At 35.6% G+C, this 20595-nt stretch overlaps 1 protein-coding gene across 4 annotated transcripts in view; it reads right to left on the bottom strand.

Moving 5' to 3' along the window:
- Cpxcr1 (CPX chromosome region candidate 1) overlaps positions 1–20053 on the bottom strand; it is a 42204-nt gene extending 22151 nt beyond the window's left edge. For 2 of the 4 annotated variants that reach the window (XM_059250287.1, XM_059250291.1), the window contains exon 1: positions 19941–20053. The gene's annotated coding sequence lies outside the window, so the exon portion shown is untranslated. The remainder of the gene's footprint in view (positions 1–19940) is intronic. The other 2 variants (XM_059250289.1, XM_059250288.1) reach the window with 2 other exon arrangements.
- Between the last annotated feature and the right edge of the window lie 542 nt (positions 20054–20595).

The following is a 20595-nucleotide window of genomic DNA, read 5'->3' as shown; positions in this document are numbered from 1 at the left end:
TCCTTTCCTGCTGATAAAGTCACAGAGCCAGGAGACTTCAGACACAACTAATAGGGAAAATTGCCTGTAGAAATAGTGTGCTTCTTCCTAAAGCTATCTGTGCATATTTAGAGCTAAAGTAACATGGAACATCAAATTTTAATGCTCCTCTCAGATTCTTAAAGTTATCTGTGCCTATCTTGACACAAAATGACACTACCTGTAATTTTGTCATTTTTCTCTCCCTCACTAATTTACACTGCACCCTCAATCATTGTCTGCAAAAGAAAACAGATCTTTTAATTTTGTTGTAGACTACACTCTTTGAGCAATTTTTTTAAGGCTTCTTAGCAAATTTGGAAATGTAACTTGAAAACTATCCAAATTCTATATAAATATTGAACACACCAAAAGGAGACTCTCTTTTGAGAAGCTTATACCCAAATGAGTATATCTCATTTTTTCTAACACTTAACTTTTTTTATCTTGTATGCATAAAATCTACATTGCAATCTCATACTAAACTTCATCACTTCCTTATACTGGTTATTCTTAGAATAGTTTTTTGTATCAAAGCCAATATTTCAAGGTATTCCTCTTTTGGGAATGCTAACATCTCAAGGTGCAAGGCAACAGTGTAGAACAATGATTCCAGCACTGCCAACTTTGACATATTGAACAGAGATTCTAGATTTAACATTGCACTTATTGGAAATAAAAAAGAAAGTGCCATAATTTTATTAGACTTACAGGATGAGCCATAGATAAAAATCTTGCCAACTGTGAATGATATGAAGATGGTTTAGTGTTGATTAAGGGATTTATGGCTCAAAGGAATTTAAATACTTGAGTTGGTTCACCATGTTAAACAAATTCCCTCAAATGAGGGACCAAGAAGAAACTATTAGAAACCAATTGTGAGAAGTGCAGAAGTATATTTAAGAGCTCTGTCATCACTCCTTTCTGTGTGCCAGACTTTACAGTGAGAGTCACAGCTCCTAAATGGCACCAAAATACCACAGACCTAATTGGATCCTGGAATAGCAGAAGCCAAGTGGCAACCCTGAGTTGCCAAAGACATGGGAAGCTTACATATTGTAATGAACATAATAGGACAAGAAATGATTCCAATAGTCTGATTCATGTAGATGATGACAAAGCCTAGTTAACAATGATGTTCCCAGAAGTGAAATAAATGAGAAGCCTTCTAAGTTCTTGCTTGATATTTATGAGCAGAAACATTACAGAGCAAATGAATGAAAGCCTGCTTTGATTCATCCCAACAGAAATTCATGGATTCTCAACCAATTCCCTAACCTATGTAAAGAACCAGAACCCCTTGAATAAACTGGAAACCCTTAAGGAAGAACTTTTCTATAATATTACAAAATTTCTTTGTTATCTTTATCCCTTCTTCCAATATTTTCAGGACAACTCTAAATTGGGAAAAATCAAATAATCAGATGATAATTGAGTCAAGGAAGAAATAAAAATAATTAAAATCCCATAAAATTAAACAAAAATGAAAACATGAACACAACATAACAAAATCTATGGGACACTGAAGGCAGTCAACAGAGAAAAGTTTATAGCACTCAATGCCTAAACCAAAAGACAATTAAGAGATCAGAACTTAATTACTTAGTGAAACACTTGAATGCCTTGGAAAAATAAGAACAAATAATAACACTAAATAGACTGGAAGAGATAATCAAAATCAGGGCCAAAATTAATAAAATAGAAATGAAAGGAGAACATAAAAGAGACAATGGAACTTGATTCTTTGAAGTTATTAACAAATGTTTTTCAATTAACCAAAACAAAGTGAATGAAGACCTAAATTAATAAGATTAGAAATGAAAACAGAGACATTACAATAGACACTGAGGAAATTCAGAGAATCGTGAGGGCATATTTAAAATATTTTATATATTGATCCCTGCCTAAGTGTAGGCCAATCCAGCCAGAAGAACAGGTAGTCTGTAGTCTGCCCGTAAAAACTTCCCTACCCCTTTCATTTCCATAGACATGGTCTTCTACCATTGTTCCACTGCCCACCCCCTGTTGCTGTGTCTGTGTACCCAAATCAGACAGATATCCCCTGCTTAAGTGCTGGCCATATCAGCCAGAAGAACAGGTAGGTAAAATTAATCAGAGACTCCCTGCTAAACAAAAGGGTACTTTGGCCACCAGACCACAAGACAGGACACATGCTCACAGACCTCCTCAACTCCCTTGGTACCTCCTCCAGTACATACTGTATCCAATTCCCCTCCTCTCCTCATTGCTGTGCCCCAGAGCCCGATGGCAGAGACCCCTTCCTCAAACAAAGGCCACCAGAACTCCTGGTAGGATGTTTATTCAAGGACCTCTCCCTCTCCCACTCATCCATCCCCAATTCCCCCTTCCTTCCTTGGAACCTTGTCCCAGACCCCACTCAGGCAAAGAACTTGCTAGACCAGACAGAGGGTATGACTGCGTCACAACTCCAGGTAGGACACCTGCCTGGGGACTTCTTCCACTCTCTCAGTGACCCCCACACTGCACCAATCCTCACTTTCTTCCTTCTCACCATGATCCAGCACCTAATTCAGGTGAAGGCCTCCTCCTTAACAAGAGGCCACAATTCTCAGAAGTCTAGCCTTCAACTTGGGTGGAGAACACCTGTTCAACCACAGGCAACACAGGCCAGAAGAAGAGAGAGGAAACAAACTGAGAAACAAAACATCCATCCAACAAAGACAAATTCAGAATTAGGCACCTAGACCTATAATCACCCTGACCCCTAATGCCCCCAAACCAGAATAAGAATACAATAAACAACAGCCAGGGCAATATGTCACCATCAGAGCCTAGGTATTCTACTACAGAAAGCCCTGAATATTCCAACATAAATGACACACATGAAAAACACCTTAAAGCTAACTTTATGAAGACAATAGAGATCCTTAAAAGAGAAAACAATAAATCCCATAAGGAAATCATGGAAAAGACAATTTAAAACAAAAGAGGAAATGAATAAATCCCTTAAAGAAAACCAACAAAAAACAGATGCCACTGAAGGAAATAAATAAAACTGTTCAAGAACTGAAAATGTAAATGGAAGCAATAAAGAAAGCACAAAGTGAAGGAATTCTAGAAATGGAAAATCTATGTAAGTAAACAGGAACTATAGTTGCAAGAATCACCAACAGAATACAAGAGACAGAGGAGAGAATCTCAGGTATTGAAGATACAATAGAAGAAATACAAACAATAGTCAAAGAAAGTGTTAAATCTAAAAAATCCTGAAACAAAACATTCAGGAAATCTGGGACACAATGAAAAGATCCAACCCAAGCATATTAGAAATAGAGGATGGAGAAGATTCCCAGCTCAATGACACAGAAAAGATTTTCAAAAAGCTCATAGAAGAAAACTTTCCTATCCTAAAGAAGGACATGCCTATAAAGGTACAAGAACCTTACAGAAAACGAAAGAGATTGGACCAGGAAAGAAAGTCCCCATATTACATAACAACCAAACACTAAATTTACAGAACAAAGAAAGGATGTTAAAAGCTGCAGGGGAATAAGATCAAGTAACATTTAAAGGCAGACCTATAAGAGTTTCACCTGACTTCTCAATGCAGACTCTAAAAGCCAGAATAGACTGAATATCTGTCCTGCAGATTCTCATATATTTTTTATTGTGAGCCCAACCTTTGATGGCTGAGTCATCTTTCCAGCCCCTGCAGACTCTCAAAGACACAGATGGCATCCCAGACTACTATACTTAGTAACTTTCCTCAACATAGGTGGAGAAAACAAGATATTTCATATTAAGTGAAATTAAAACACTGTCTTTATACAAATCTAGCACTACAGAAGATACAAGAAAGAAAACTCAAACCCAAGCAGGTTAACTAAACCCATGAAAACACATGAAATATAAATAAACTAATATAAGCAAAATTTAAAAATGAGAAGAACATGCATGCACACATACATACTCTCACATGCTTACACACACATACAAACACACACTCACACACATACACACACACACAACAAACAAACAATATCACCACCAATACCAACAAAATAACAAATGAGCAGTCATTGCTCATTGTTATCTCTCAATATCAATGGACTCAATTTCTCAATAAAAAGACACAAACTAAGAGAATGGATGCAAAAACAGGATCCATCCTTCTGTTGCATTCAAGAAACACACTTCAACATCAAACACATTACTTTAGACCAAAAGGTTGTAGAAGGATTTTCCAAGAAAATGGACCTAAGTAGTAATCTGGTGTAGCCATTCTAATACAATTAAAACCAAAATGTATCAAAAGAGACTGAGAAGGACACTTCATACTCATCAAAATAAAAATCTACCAAGATTGTGTTTCAATTCTTATCATCTATGCCCCAAACACAAGGTAAAAGAAACATTACAAAAGCTTAAGTCACACATGTACCCTCACATATTGATAGTGGAAGATTTCAATACCTTAGTCTCATCAATATATACAGGTAATCCAGACAAAAATTACACAGAGAAACACTAGAGCTAACAGACAGTATGAACCAAATGTACCTAACAGATGTGTACAGAACATGTCACTAAAACACCTAAGAATATATTTTCTTCTCTGCACCTCCTAGAGCATTCTCCAAAATTATCCATATATCTTTCACAAAGCAAGTCTAAACAGATAAAATAAAACTGAAATAACCCTGTAGCTGAAGTTTTCCTGTGTCCCACCTGACCCATGGTCAGGAAAAATCTCTCTCACGGGCCAGTCCTGCAGCTGCTTGGACCCAAGTAAATACACAGAGGTTTATATTAATTAAAACTGCTTGGCCATTAGCTCAGGCTTATATTATAACCAGTGACTAGCTCTTACACTTAAATTAACCTATAATTCTTATTTATATTTAGACATGTGGCTTGGTACCTTTTCTCAGTTCTTCCTTCACATCTTGCTTTCGCTGTGTCTGGCTGGTGACTCTGGTCTCAGCCTTCCTCTTCCCAGAATTCTCATCTCTGATTATCCTACCTATACTACACTTTCTGCCTGGCTATTGGCCAATCAGCATTTTATTTATCAACCACATCAGAGCAACACACATTCACAGCACACAGAATGACATTCCCATAATTTTCCCTCTTCTTTCTATTTAAAAGGAAGGTTTTAACTTCAACATAATAAAATTATATATAACAAAACAGTTAGCAAGAAAGAATTTGTTATAATATCTAGTCTATTTATATTTGACAAACTTAAACAAAATATCCTATCTATATTTGTGAATCTAAGGTTTCATATCTATCTTATCTCTTATCATAAACAAAAAAAATTATAACTATCTAGACTTAAACTACATTAAAGACCTCAGAAGGATATAATATTACCTAAGTAAACAGGAAGTGCATTATAAGCAACTTTCAAAAATCTAGAATAAAAGAGAAAGCTGGCAGCCTAGACAGTCATCCAAAGTTCCTCTGTAAAGTTGGAGCATCTGTCTTCAGCCCACAGGCCTAGAGTCTCTTAGTCACTTTTCTCTGTGTCCTGTAGAATGTCTGGCAGTTTCTTTTGCGAAGCAGCAACCTGAAGGACCATATTGTCTTGCAAAGTTCAGTGGTTACCTTCCTATGGGTCCTGCATGTCCAGTCGATGCAACATTTTGTCAAGCAGTCCAGGCAAGAACAATTTCTTGCCCAAAAGGCTATTTTTGTCAAGAAGAAGATAAACTCCATGTAGAGTATTTTTGATGCCCATCCTCCTCTCTGAAGTAAATCAGTGCCACCAGGAGCAGACATGTCTTGCTGTCCAGAAAGTCTAAATTTTTAAAACATTTTAAATGCCATATTCTGTAGGTTTTTGAAGTGTTTGAAGATTACCTACCTAATTGAATTATATCTATGTATACCTAGAAAACTTAACATGACTATATGTTTTACTATTATAGAAGACTAATTATTAATCTGTATTTTTAATTATCCATTACAATTAAATGAGTTACATAAACATAATACAGTTTATGTAGAAATATATATATATATATATGTATATACAGTATAACAAAATTAAGTTTAAACTTGTATCAATAAACTAAAATCCATAGCAATGTAAACATTTCTAAACAAGTTGTTGCTCTTTAAAAGTAGGTTCATTAATCTCCCATTTCATCCTACCATATTTATACTATTTCTTTTTCTTCTTTAGAAAGAGATCACATTTATAATCAACCTGATTTAAATGAAAATATTGGTTTTTCTCTGTCCCACACCAGGGGGCTTTTCTGTTATGGGGCAGAAGAATCTCTCAAGGTTTTCTTTTAGCAAAATGCTTGGGTTTAGAGAAGGAGTGAGCCAATTCCATCTCCCAAAGCCAGCTTGGTATATTTGGGAATTTGGGCATAGATTCTCATACTACTTCCTGCTGGATGAGGGTGCTATATTCTTATGAGGATACAAAGAATATTGTAGGATTATGGAGTAGTTTGTGAGGCTGTGTTCTCTTGTCTTGAAACCATTCTGGATGTTGGATCATCTGGACCATGGTGTCATCGGAGACCTTTCAGGGGGTCTTGGCTGGTCAAACCTGTTGTATCTTAATTTGGAACAAATCCATAGCCTCTTGCTTTCTGTGGAAACAAAAGCAGAGTCTCCTTTCCAAAGCAACATATCCTTAGATCCAAATTTTGAAGTCAAGGTACCTTTAAAATATACATATTGATTTAACTGAGCAGCCTTTAGAATCAAATGTCTTTCTGCAGTTAAAAATATCAAAGACAACACAATACAGATTGTAATTGTAATATCCATCTTTATGTGGCTTATTTTTTATATTACTTTTCCTTTCTCTTTAAAGACTTTATTTTTTTAAACTATTTCTTTGTATAACTGTTTATATTCATTTTCTTCTTTCTTTTAAACCTACATACATTTTTACACACATTGTAAACCATTTAAAGTCTTGTTCCATCTGGATCTGCCTTATTGTGTACCTATTGCTTTAAATTGCATTGGCTAGTACTGAAGCAGAAGTACTCAGCTTTCCAACATGGTGGAACTGTGTTTACCACCAAGCTTACTGCAGACTCTGGGAAGCAGTGGGTCCATGTATCCATCCAGCAGCGTGTAGCCCAGAAACCTTTTTTTTGTCTGTACTAGCAAGGGCTAAATCCACCAGGAACACACTGTTTAGCTTAGAGACACCTCTGAGTACTGTGGCAGGAATCCGCAGCCATTCTGTAGGTCAAGCCCACACATCATGAACCTGCCATAATAGAGTTCAAGCCCACAAGCTGTAGTGTCTCACTGCCCGCATGAGTCATGAAGAAGGAACCTGTTTGGGGCTCCATTTATAATTGTTTATTAAATATTTTAGGTTATTTAAATATTGTTTCAGGTGGAAACTGGAGCTGTTGGGTACCATTTGTAGCTGAAGTTTTCCTGTGTCCCACCTGGCCCATGGTCAGGACAAATCTCTCTCACCTGCCAGTCCTGCAGCTGCTTGGACCCAAGTAAACACACAGAGGATTATATTAATTAAAACTGCTTGATCATTAGCTCAAGCTAACTATTGACTAGCTGTTATACTTAAATTAACCCATAATTTTTTATTTATGTTTAGCCATGTGGCTTGGTACCTTTTCTCAGTTCTGCCTTCATGTCTTGCTTCCTCTGTGTATGGCTGGTGACTCCTGACTCAGCCTTCCTGTTCCCAGAATTTTCTTCTCTGTTTATCCCATCTATACTATACTTCCTGCCTGGCTATTGACAAATTAGCATTTTATTTATCAACCAAATCACCACAATTCACATTCACAGCATACAGAACGACATTCCCATCATAACCCTATGAATCCTATCAGACCACAATGAATTAAAGTTGGATTTCATCAACCAGAGAAACAATTTTAAGCTTACAAACTTATGGAAACTGAACAACTCTCTGAGGAATGACTACTGGGAAAAGGGAAACAAAAGAAATAAGTTAAAGACTTCCTAGAATACAATGAAAATGAACGCACAACATATCTAAACTTATGGATCACTATGAAAGCACTGCTAAAATGAAAGTTCATAGCACTAAGTGCCTACATAAAAAAATTGCAGAGGTACCACACAAGTGATTTAACATCACACCTGAATGTTCTGGAAGGAAAAGAAGCAAACATACCCAAGAGGAATAGAAGGCAAGAAATAATCAAACTCTGGGCTAAAATTAATAAAATTGAAACAAAGAGAACAATACAAAGAATCAATGAAATCAAGAGTTTATTCTTTGAGAAAATCAAGAAGATAGACAAACCCTTATCCAAACTACCTAAAGGATACAGAGAATATCCAAATAAGCAAAATCAGAAACAAAAAAAGGGGGGCATAAAACCAGACATCGAGGAAATCTAATGGATCATTAGGTCATACTTTAAAAACCTATACTCCAACCAAATGGAAAAATCTGAAAGAAATGGATAAATTTTCTTCATAGATATCATTTATCAAAGTTAAATCTAGTTAAAATTAAACAATTTAAATAGACTTATAACCTCTAGTGAAATAGAAGCAGTCATTAAAACTCTTCCAATTTAAAAAAAAAAACAATGCCAGACAGTTTTAGTGCAGAATTCTATCAGATATTGAAAGAATTAATACCAAAATATCACAATTTATCCCACAAAATACAAACAGAAAGTACCTTGCCAAATTCATTTGAGACAATACTCACCCTGATACACAAACCACAGAAAGAATCTACAAAGAAAAGAATTTTAGACCAATTTCACTTATGAATATAAGGTATATTTGTACATTCCCATATGAACATATATGCATAAATTCTCAATGAAATACTTGCAAATCGAATCCAAGAACACATCAAAAAAAGTATCTACCCTGACCAGGTAGACTTCATTCCAGAGATGTAAGGATGGTTCAACATATGAAAATTTGTCAATGTAACCCACCATATAAACAAACTGAAAGAAAAAAAAAAACCATGGTCATCTTATTAGATGATAAAAAAAAGACTTTGACATAATCTAAAACCTCTTCATAATAAAAGTCCAGGAGAGGTTAGGAATACAAGGTACCTACCTAACCATAATAAAAGCAATTTACTGTAAGTCTATAGCCAACATCAAATTAAATGGAGAGAAATTCAAACCAATTCCACTAAAACCAGTAATAAGACAATGCTGTCCACTCTCTCCATATCTATTCAATATAGTACTTGAAATTCTAATAAGACAACTGAAAGAGATCAAGAGAATAAATATTGGAAAGGAAGAATTCAAAATATCATTATTCATAGACAATATGATAGTAAAAATAAACAACCCCAGAAATTCTAGCAGAGAACTCCAACAGTTGATAAACTCCTTGAGCAAAGTGATTGGTTACAAGATTCACTCAAAAAATCAGTAGCCCTCCTAAATAGAAAATGAAAAATGGTCTGAGTAAGAAATCATGGAAAAAAACAATAGCCACAAATAATATTAAAATACCTCAGGGTAACTGTCTGAGGAAGCGAAAGACCTGTATGGCAAAATCTGAAAGACTTTCAAGAAAGAAATTGAAGAAGATATCAGAAGATGGAAATATCTCCCATGCTCATGGATAAGTAAGATCAACATAGTAAAAATGACCATTTTACCAAACACAATCTATGATTCAATGCAATTACCATCAAAATTCAAGCATCATTCCTCACAGACCTTGAAAGGACAGTACTCAACTTCACACGGAATATATATATATATGACAACTAAAACAATCCTGTATGATAAAAGAACTTCCTGAGGTATCACCATCTATGATTTCAAGTCACACTAGAGAGCAATAGGAATTAAAAACAAATTTTATTGACATAAACATAGACATATTGATTAATGGAATTGAATCAAAGACACAGATATAAATCCACACATATATGGACACTTTAGTTTTGATGAAGAATCTATAAATGCACAATGAAAAAAGAAATTATCTTCAACAAATGGTGCTTATCTAACTGGATGTCTGCATGTATAAGAATACAAATAGGTCCATATCTATCACCTTGCACAAAACTCAAGGCTGAGTTGATCAAATAACTCAAGATAATACCAGAAACACTGAACCTAAAAGAAGAGAAATTGGGAAATAACTTTGAACTCTTTGGCATAGTAGACAGCTTGTTGAACAGAATACCAAAAGCACAGGTGCTAAAACCAACAATAAATAAATGAGACCTCATGAATCTGTAAAGCTTCTGTAAGGCAAACAACACTGTCAATAGGACTAAATGGTGGCTTACAGAATGGAAAAATACTTTCACTAACTCCACATCTGACAGAGGGCCAATTTCCAAAATATATAAAGAACTTAAGAAACTAGACATGAACAAACCAAATAATCCAATTTAGTATATGTGCTGCCAAAGCGAGCACCAAATAATCCAATTTAAATTGGGGTATAGATTAAAAACAAGAATTATCAACACAGGAACCTCAAATGGATGAGAAACACTTAAGAAAAGGTTCAACATCCTTAAGCATCAAGGGAATGCTAATCAAAACTACTTTGAGATTCCATCGTACACCTGTCAGAAAACACAAGTGACAGTTCATGCTGGAGAGGATGTGGAGCAAGGGGAACACTCCCCTATTGCTAGTAGAAGTAAACTCTTCTATAGCCACTATGAAATTCAATATGATGGTTGCTGGGCTACATGCTGCTTTGATAGAAGCATAGACCCACTGCATCCCAGAGTCAGCAGACAGCATGGCTCCCAGAGCTGGCAGTGAATTATCCCCACCATATTGAAAAGCTGAGATGGGCAGAGTCAGCAGCGAAGGCTGCTGTTTCAGTACTAACCACTGCAGTGTAAAGCAATAGGTTCACAATAAGGCAGATTCATGTGTAATAAGACTTTAAAAGGTTTACAATGTGTGTAAAAATGTATGTAGGCTTAAAAGAGAGAAGAAAATGAATATAGACAGTTATATAAAGGAATAGTTTTTAAAAATTAAGTCTTAGCTAGGTGGTGGTGGCACATGCCTTTAATCCCAGCACTCAGGAGGCAGAGCCAGGCAGATCTCTGTGAGTTCGAGTCCAGCATGGTCTACAGAGTGAGATCCAGTATAGGCACCAAAACTACACAAAGAAACCTTGTCTCAAAAAACCAAAATAAACAAACAAGTAAATAAAATAAAGTCTTTAAAGAGACAACAAAGGTAATATAAAAAATAAGCCACATAAAGACAGATATCACACAGAGAGTCTGGATTATATTCTCTTTGGTATTTTTAACTGCAGAGAGACATTTGCTTGTAAAAGCTGCTGAGTTAAATAAATATGTATATTTTAAAGGTATCTTGATTTCAAAATCTATGTCTAAGGATACGTTGTTTTGGAAAAGAGGTTCTGCTTTTGTTTCCACAGAAGATGAGAACCTGTGGCTTGCTTCTAGGCTCATATGGATCATCTGGAGACCTCTCAGGGGATCTTCCTTGATTAAACCATATTTCCCCCATCATTTCACCTTTTTTTGTCTAAACAAAAGGAAGATTTTAATTTTAACCTATTAAAATTACATATAACAAAACAGTTATCAAGCAAGAATTACAGTTACAGTGGTTCCTTAGAAAATTGGGAATTAATCTACCTCAAGACCCAGCTCTATCACTCTTGGGAACATAGCCAAAATTGCTCAATCATACCACAAGGACACTTGCTCAACTATGTTCATAGTAGCTGTATTCTTCAGAGCCAGAAACTGGAAACAACCTAGATGTTACTCAACAGAAAAATGGATAAAGAAATGTGTACATTTACACTATGGAGTATTACTCAGCTGTTACAAAAAAAATGACATCCTAAAATTTACAGGCAAATGGATGGAACTAGAAAAAAAATCATCCTAAGTAGGTAACTCAGACCCAGAAAGACAAATGTGGTATGTACTCACTTATAAAAGGATATTAGCTATAAACTAAAGGATAATCATGCTACAATCCACAAACCCAGACAGGCTAAGTAACAAAGAGGGCTTAAGATGGGATGCATGGTTCTCCCTGGGAAGGGTACTTAGAATAGATTTTGTGGGTGGACTGAAAGTGGGTAGGGATGTGAACAGGAAGGATTAGGTGGGCTTGTATTAAGGAGAGAATACTGGGAGGACAAAATGGTGTAATTATATAATTTCAAAAATTAAAGTTTTGGCCATCCTCAGCTATTAGAAAAAAATTATAAATTAAAACTACTTGGAGATTTAATCTTAGCCCAGTTAGAAAGGCAAGCATTAAGAAACCAAAAGAAAACAAAGTTGGCAAGGATGTGAAAAACAAGGAACCCTCAAGGTATTTTAGGTGGGGTAAAAATTAGTGCAGTCACTATGTAAATAAGTGTACCAATTTCTTTTTTTTTCCCTTGGTGTATTTTTTTTCCATTTTTTTATTTTATAATTTAATTTAATTTTACCTAACTGCCATGGATTCCTTTGTTCTCCCCCCTTCCCCCACCTTCTCTCCAGCCCACCCCTCATTCCCATCTCCTCCAGGGCAAAGACTCCTCTGGGGATTGAGTTCAACCTGGTAGATTCAGTCCAGGCAGGTCCAGTGCCCTCTTCTCAGGCTGAGCCAGGTGTCCCTGCATAAACTCCAGGTTCCAAACAGCCAGCTCATGCACTGAGGACAGGTCCTGGTCCCACTGCCTTGATGCCTCCCAAACAGATCAAGCTAATCAACTGTCTCAGTTATCCAGAGGGCCTGATCCAGTTGGGGGCTCCTCAGCTATTGATTCATAGCTCATGTGTTTCCATTTGTTTGGTTATTTGTCCCTGTGCTTTTTCCAATCTTGGTCTCAACAATTCTTGCTCATACAAACCCTCCTCTTTCTCACTAATCGGGCTCCTGGAGCTCCACCTGGGGCCTGGACATGGATCTCTGCATCTGGTTCCCTCAGTCATTGGATGAGGTTTCTAGCACGACAATTAGGGTGTTTGGCCATCCTATCACCAGAGTAGGTCAGTTCGGGCTTTCTCTCGACCATTGCCAGTAGTCTATTGTGGAGGTATCTTTGTGGATTTCTGTTGACCTCTCTAGCACTTTGCTTCTTCCTATTTTCATGTGGTCTTCATTTATCATGGTCTCTTATTCCTTGCTCTCCCTCTCTGTTCTTGATCCAGCTGGACTCTCCCGCTCCCCTAAGCTCTCTTTCCCTCGACCCTTGCCCTTCATTACCCCCACTCATGTCCAGGTTGTTCATAATTTCATTTCTCTCATCCATTTCTCTGTCATTGGGCGATCCCTGTGTCTTTCTTGGGGTCCTGTTTTCTAGGTAGCCTCCCTGGAGTTGTGAGTAGCAGTCAAGTCATCTTTGTTTTACATCTACTCACTCATAAGTGTACCAATTTCTTGGAAAACTATAAATAGACATACTATCTGAATCAAATTTATCAATTCTGGAACCTATACTCTAAGGAATCTACTTCTTAGTACAGGTGACATGTTATACATGTTCATAGCTACTCTATTTACATGATGGATATGATAAATAGACAATTAAAATATAATATTTATAACCATTGGATTTTGGTAAGGGAGTCATTTTTCTTTCTTTCTTTCATTTTTTGATTGAATATAGATTCTTCTCTCATGCAATATATCCTGACCACAGTTCCACCTCCCTCCACTCCTTCCTGCTCCCTCTCCACTTCTCTTCCCAAGATCTATTCCTCCTCCATTTCCATTCAGAAAGGAGCAAGTATCCATGAGAAAATAAGATAAATAAAATAAAACTAAAACCCTCATAGTGAGACAGGACTAGGCAACCCATTACTTCTCTTTAAGAATGTCTCCATGCCGGGCGGTGGTGGTGCACACCTTTAATCCCAGCACTCAAGAGGCAGAGGCAGGTGGATCTCTGTGAGTTTGAGGCCAGCCTGGTCTACAAAGCAAGTTCCAGGAAAGGCACAAAGCTACACAAAGAAACCCTGTCTCGAAAAACCAAAAAAAAAAAAAAAAAAAGAACGTCTCCTTATAGGTCAACTATGTTCTTGTGAATGGCCCCACATCCATAAGTATATGAGTAGCACAAATTAGAATCAATGGATTATTAAAATTTAAAAAGTAAATGTATACAGGTAAAAACCACTATTTTTCAGAAAATGCTAAGAATATCGTTGGAGAAGTAATATAGTATTTTCAATAAACAGTATTGGGAAAATTGAATGTTCACATGCAAAATAATTAACTAGGTATCCTGTTTCCCATGCTTCAATAATTAAATCAGGAATGGCAAGATGACTTAAAGAGTAAAAATATTTGACAACAAGCCTGACTATTTGACTTCCATTCTCATAGATAATCCATGGTGGAAGGAAAGAATTGACTCCTGCAAGTTGACCTGACTTCTACATATATGCCATTATAAGTGCCATCCCTCTAAGACACAGAATAAATAAACCAAAAATGCTAAAAAAAACACTTAAAAATGAACTCAAAATAAACTAAATATATAAACATAATACCAGAGCACAAAATTACTTTAAATAAAAAACAGAAAAATACTCATTTTGAAATGGATTTTTGAACAATACTATATAAATGCACAGGAAATTAAAGCAAGTGGTATCAAAGGTGATTATAACAAAGTAAAAATTTTATCAGATAAAAGAAAAATAAAATGAAGAATCACTGATAACACAGAGAAAATAATTTCAACTTATGCACAAAACAAATGGTAATATTTAAAATTTATCAAAAACAGCCATGGGGCCAAATTTTAAAACCAAAAGCTGAATACAATACTGAGTACTAAACAGGTAGTTTGGGGAACAATGAATACCAGTAAAGTACCTGAAAAACTGTTCAAAAGTGATATCCTTAGGGAAGTTCAGACAAATCCTACAAGATAACAGTTCGCCTTTCTCCAAAATTGGTATTATAGAGAATATTAAATCTTACAGGTGCTAGATAGGATGTTAAAAAAAGAAACACCTCAATAATGTTGTTGGGAATGCAGATTAGGCAAAATTAAATGTAATGTTCCTCAAAATATAAGAGTATAACTACCTTATCTCCAGCTAGCCAACTGAAAACGAAATCAGGATGCCAAAGAAATCAGGATGCCCTATTAATTGTCATACAATTCAAGTGATGGAAAATTTTTGAATGTGTGAAGAAAATGTGAAACATACACATACTGTATTAAGCTATAAAGGAACAATATCCTATTATTCATGACATGAATTAAAGTGAAGGTAATTATGTGAACTGAAATAAGACAGACCAAGATAAGCATGGCACAGTCTCACTTATATATGGAATAAAAAATTATTGGCCTCAGAAATTTTGAATGCAATGGTGATTAACAGAGGCTAGGAAGAATAACAAGGTAAAGAAAGAATGCTGAAAAGCTTGTCAATCAATACTGACTTACAGTAAAGTAGGTGAAAGTTTGGGTGTGCTATTGCATATTGAAGTACCAATAAGGTTCTTTGCATTTCTCCCAAACGAAAGGAAAGACTTTGAAAGATTACTTCATGAATAAGTAATAAATGATGAATGGTTGAGGAGATGCATTCATACTCATTTGAATATGGCATAATTACACAATGTAAACAAATGTTGAAATATAATATTATCCTAATAATTTCAATTTCTGTAAGTATTATAGTGTTTTCAAAAACACTAAAATATACTAAGTTTAAAAACAAAATATTCTCATTTTTAACTTTTATAAATTAATTTTTGTTATTGAGAGAAGTTATCCTTTTTTTTGTTTTCTCGTTAATCATATGGTGGCTTGTACAAGGCCCATATACTCTAGGATGATATACATTCCTTATACAAAAACTAAATATATAAAAAAAATCAAATACCACTTATGACACCTCAACTTAGTTCTCTTTCACTATATGAGTGTCACCTCTCCTTTTTCTCACAAAATCCCCAATATACATTTCTTAGATCCTTCAGCTTAAACAGCCTCAGGTAACACCTATCTTATAAAACAAGTACATATAAGCAAGGCAGTTACTTTGATCACATTCCAGTTCCTTCATTTAAACAAAATTAAATTTGATACTTAAAATTTTAACTTTACTTTATCTTTTTTCATCATTTAAAATTGTTAATGACAAATTCAAGTATTTACTTCCATTTGAGGTATGATCATAGACACAATTATAAACTTATTTAGCTCCTGATCCAGAGAAATGAGTTTTAGATTAACATTTCTATCTAAAAAAATGTAGATCAATCTTTTACAAGTAATAAGAAAATAATTGCTTATATATTGAAAATTAATGATACCTATATTAAGAAACACTTATTATGTTTCTCAAGTTTCAACTCCCCCTTCCTCTCCATTCTCATTAGTAAGAGTCCTACAAGATGGGCTTCAAGACAACCGATTGGTTCTCTGAATTTCTGCCCTTCTACATTTACACTTCTACCTTTTGAAAGTTCTGTTGACTGCATAATGTGCAATGGAATAGTAGGTAAAACAGTTATTCTTAAAAGAGTAACTAGGCTGATGGAGTCTAACCTCTCAATGGTAAATTGACATTTAATCCCAGCACTCGGGAGGCAGAGCCAGGCGGATCTCTGTGAGTTTGAGGCCAGCCTGGACTACCAAGTGAGTCCCAGAAAAGGCGCAAAGCTACACAGAGAAACCCTGTCTTGAAAAACCAAAAAAAATAAAAAATAAAAAAATAAAAGAGATGAAGCCACCCACAAGCTGAAAAGAATGGGATGTGGAGAAGTACGGGATGCTGGGATAATGCCACCCATGGACAGCTGAATTCCAATAACATCAACAATTTAAAGAATTTAAAATCCTGAATCATGACAGGACACAGGTGGAATTCAGGTTTATCTGATATGTGGACTACTCTCACCGAATGTGAGGTCGAACTGTAGGCCTTGTATACATCCTATTTCACAAATGAGTCTTTCAGATACGCTAAGCCTATAGGATAAAGATGATGCCCCAATATTGTGGAAAAACCTCAGGTGACTATCCAGACAGCTGGCTGTTTCTGTCAACTCAAGTTTTTTTTAGAAGTCGCTTGTTTACACTTCCTGTTTTATTAGGTAATATTATTTCTTTCTTGGGTCTCTGAGGGATTTAAAGATTAGATATTTATGGTTATGGTTAGTTAAAAATTAGATAGTTATAGTGAGATGAAGATTAGATAGTTATAGTTATAGTTAAAGATTAGGTAGTTATAGTTTTCCTTGTTAAGAATTTCAGGAAAAAAACTCACTGAAGAGGTGTAAAATGTATAAATTTAAAAGACATTATAAGATAGTTCTCTGTTAGTGATATAAGTTAAAATAAAAAATGATTCAAGTACATTTTGAATTTACCAAAATAGGATAGATAATAAAATATTTTCTCTGAGTTTGTCAAATACAAATGGACTAGACATCATTAAGATATTTATTGCATATATATATTATATATAGTTTTTGTACTTATTATATACAGTTTTTCTTATATTAGTTATAACTTTTTTCTTTTTATTAGAATAAAAAGGGGAAATGTGGTGATATTTTTAATTGTGCTTAAATGTAATTTTATTTGTATGTTAATAAGTAAAGTTTGCTTGGAGATCAGAGGTCATAAAAAGCCAGGAACAGAAGTCAGGCGGTGGTAGCCCACGCCCTTAATCCAACCACATGACAGGCAGAGTTGCTGTGTGGTCAAGGACACCGCCAAGCGTAGTGACATGAGCCTTTAATCCCAGTACCAACCACAGAGACCTGGAGGTCTATAGAGACAGGCAGTGATAAAAAGTCAAGTGGCTGGGCTTAAAGCCAATAGGAAAACAGAACAAAATAGCAATAAAAGTGTAAGTTAGGCAGGAAGAAGCTCTCTCATGTGGGAAACTACAGCTTGGTGATAAGCTAAAAAGTAGTCAATGGCTCTTTGCTAATTCTCTGATCTCTTCAGCTATTACCCCTGTATTTGGTTCTGTGTTTCTTATTTACTACCACAGTTTAAAATGTTGTCTACATTTGGTGCCCACGTGATAAGAATTCATTAAAAAGACACTGGTGGCCTCACAGGCCAGGGATTTACAGGCCCCAGGCCCTGCTGGAGCTATATGCAATCTGGCTGCACACAGTCAGAGTAGCTATAAGCGGTCCAGTCCAGTTGCTCACAGTCAGAGCTGCACACAACGGTAGCTAAAAGCCATTACATGTAGCTAGAGCTGCTAGTGGCCAGATCGCCTACTCGTGGTTAGAACTTAAGGGAGCTGGAGCTCAGGCACAAATCAGCTCAAGCCAGAGCACGTGGCTAGACTTTAGCTTTTAGCTTTTTTTCTTCTCATGGTAGGTAGTAGGTGCTTTCTTTCTTTTTTTTCTTCTTTCTTCCTTCCTTCCTTCCTTTCTTCCTTCCTTCCTTCCTTCCTTCCTTCCTTCCTTCATTCCTTCTTTTCTTTTCTTTCTTTCTTTCTTTTTTCTCTCTCTCTCTTTCTTTGGATTTCCTTCTTGGACTACAACCATGCTAGGTAGCTGTTTTAAAATTCCCTCAGACTTCTACTGTTCTATACAGACTTGGTATGTCAATTATGATATCAGATATCAAAAAAACACTAATTTTTTTCCCACATTAAAAAAATCTTTACATAATTCATTTAGATACATAATCTTCAAACACTTCAAAAACCTACAAAATATAACATTTAAAATGTTTTCAAAATTTAGACTTTCTAGACAGTGAGACATGTCTGCTCCTGACAATACCAATTTACTTCAGAGAGGAGGATGGGCACTCTATATGGAATTTATCTTCTTCTTGACAAAAATAGCCATTTGGGCAAGAAATTGTTCTTGCCTGGACTGCTTGATTGACTAGGCATACAGAACCTGTTAAAAGGTGACCATTAAACTTTACTTGACAAAATGGTCCTTCAGGTTCCTGCTTCATAGAGAAAACTGCCAGACATTCTACAGGACACAAAGAAAAGTGACTGAGAGACTCTAGGCCTGTGGACTAAAGACAGATGCCCCAACTTTACAGAAAAGCTTTAGATGACTGTCCAGAATGCCAGTGTCTCTGTCTACTCTCACAAGACTCCCAAAATTTGCTTGCATCCTTGTCCCATTTCTCAAGTAATATTATATTCTCCTAAGAATTTTGATGTAGTTAAAGACTAAATAGTTATAATTTCCTTAATTATGGTAAACAATAAGTTAAACATAATATGTTAGACTCACAAACATAAGATAGATATCTTCTTTAATTTTGTCAGAATACAAATAAACAAAATATTATAACTATAATTCTTGGTTGGTAACTGTTTTGTTATATGTAATTTTACTATGTTAAAGTTAAAACCTTCCTTAAAAAAAAAGAAAAGAAAAGGGGAATGGCTGTGGATATCTGTGTGCTATGAATGTGTGTTGCTCTGATTGGTTAATAAATAAAATGCTGATTGGCCACTAGGCAGACAGGAAGTATAGGCAGGACAAAGAGAAAAAAGAATTCTTGAAATAGGAAGGCTGAGTCAGGAGATGCTGCCAGCCACTGCCATGAGAAGTAAGATGTAAATATAAACCACAAGCCATGTGACAACTTATAGATTAATAGAAATGGGTTAATTTAAGATATAAAAACTAAGGGATAGAGAGATGCCTCAGAGGTTAACAGCAGTGGCTGCTCTTTCAGAGGACCTGAGTTCAATTCCCAGCAACCACATGGTGGCTCACAACCATCTGTAGTTAGATCTGGTGCCCTCTTCTGGCCTGTCTGTATACATGCAGGTAGAACACTTATATACATAATAAATAATTCTTTTAAAAAGATATAAAAACTAGATAACAATAAGCCTGAGCCATTAGGTCAAACAGTTTAAATAATATAAGCATCTGTGTGTTTATTTGGGTCTGAATGGCTGCGGGCCCAGGCAGGACTGGAAATAACTCCAGCTACAAAGAAACAATTATGTTTCTCAAGTTTCAACTCACCCTTCCTCTCCATTCTCATTAGTAAGTGTCCTACAAGATGGGCTTCATGACAACGGATTGGCTCTCTGATCTTCTGCCCTTTTACATTTACACTTCTACCTTTTGAAAGTTCTATTGACTGCATCACTATGTTCACACATGTGAAACCTAGCAACAAAATGGAAGCCTCTGAAGTATCATAATTCAAATTGGTATACTGAAATCTTCTTTAGATGGGGGATAATAGGAAAAACTGAGAGAGCCTGTGAACTTATCATTTTAAATGCACACACACACACACACACACACACACACACACACACAGACACAGAGAATCTTCAATTTTCCCTAAGATTGGAAAAAATGTAAAGCAAACTTACTGCACACAAGATAGTAAAGTCTTAATTCCTTATCAATAACACATTTTAAGTATATACCAATATGATCACATGTGTTTTCAACATAGTAACATCAGCCATATCCATATAAATTTAAATTTAACTATGTATACTATTCAAGTATTTAATAGATCTAGAAGGTCTACATGAAAGCAACAGGTAATTGTTTTGTTAGATTCATATACAAATGCTTTTTATTCCATTATCTTAGCCTTCCTCCTGCTATAGTAGATGGAAATATTTTATTTTCATATTTAACTGATTTTCTTTAAGTATCT

Source organism: Peromyscus eremicus, chromosome X (genome assembly GCF_949786415.1).
Source record: "Peromyscus eremicus chromosome X, PerEre_H2_v1, whole genome shotgun sequence".
NCBI classification, from domain to species: domain Eukaryota; kingdom Metazoa; phylum Chordata; class Mammalia; order Rodentia; family Cricetidae; genus Peromyscus; species Peromyscus eremicus.
This window is presented reverse-complemented; position numbering and strand designations above follow the sequence as displayed.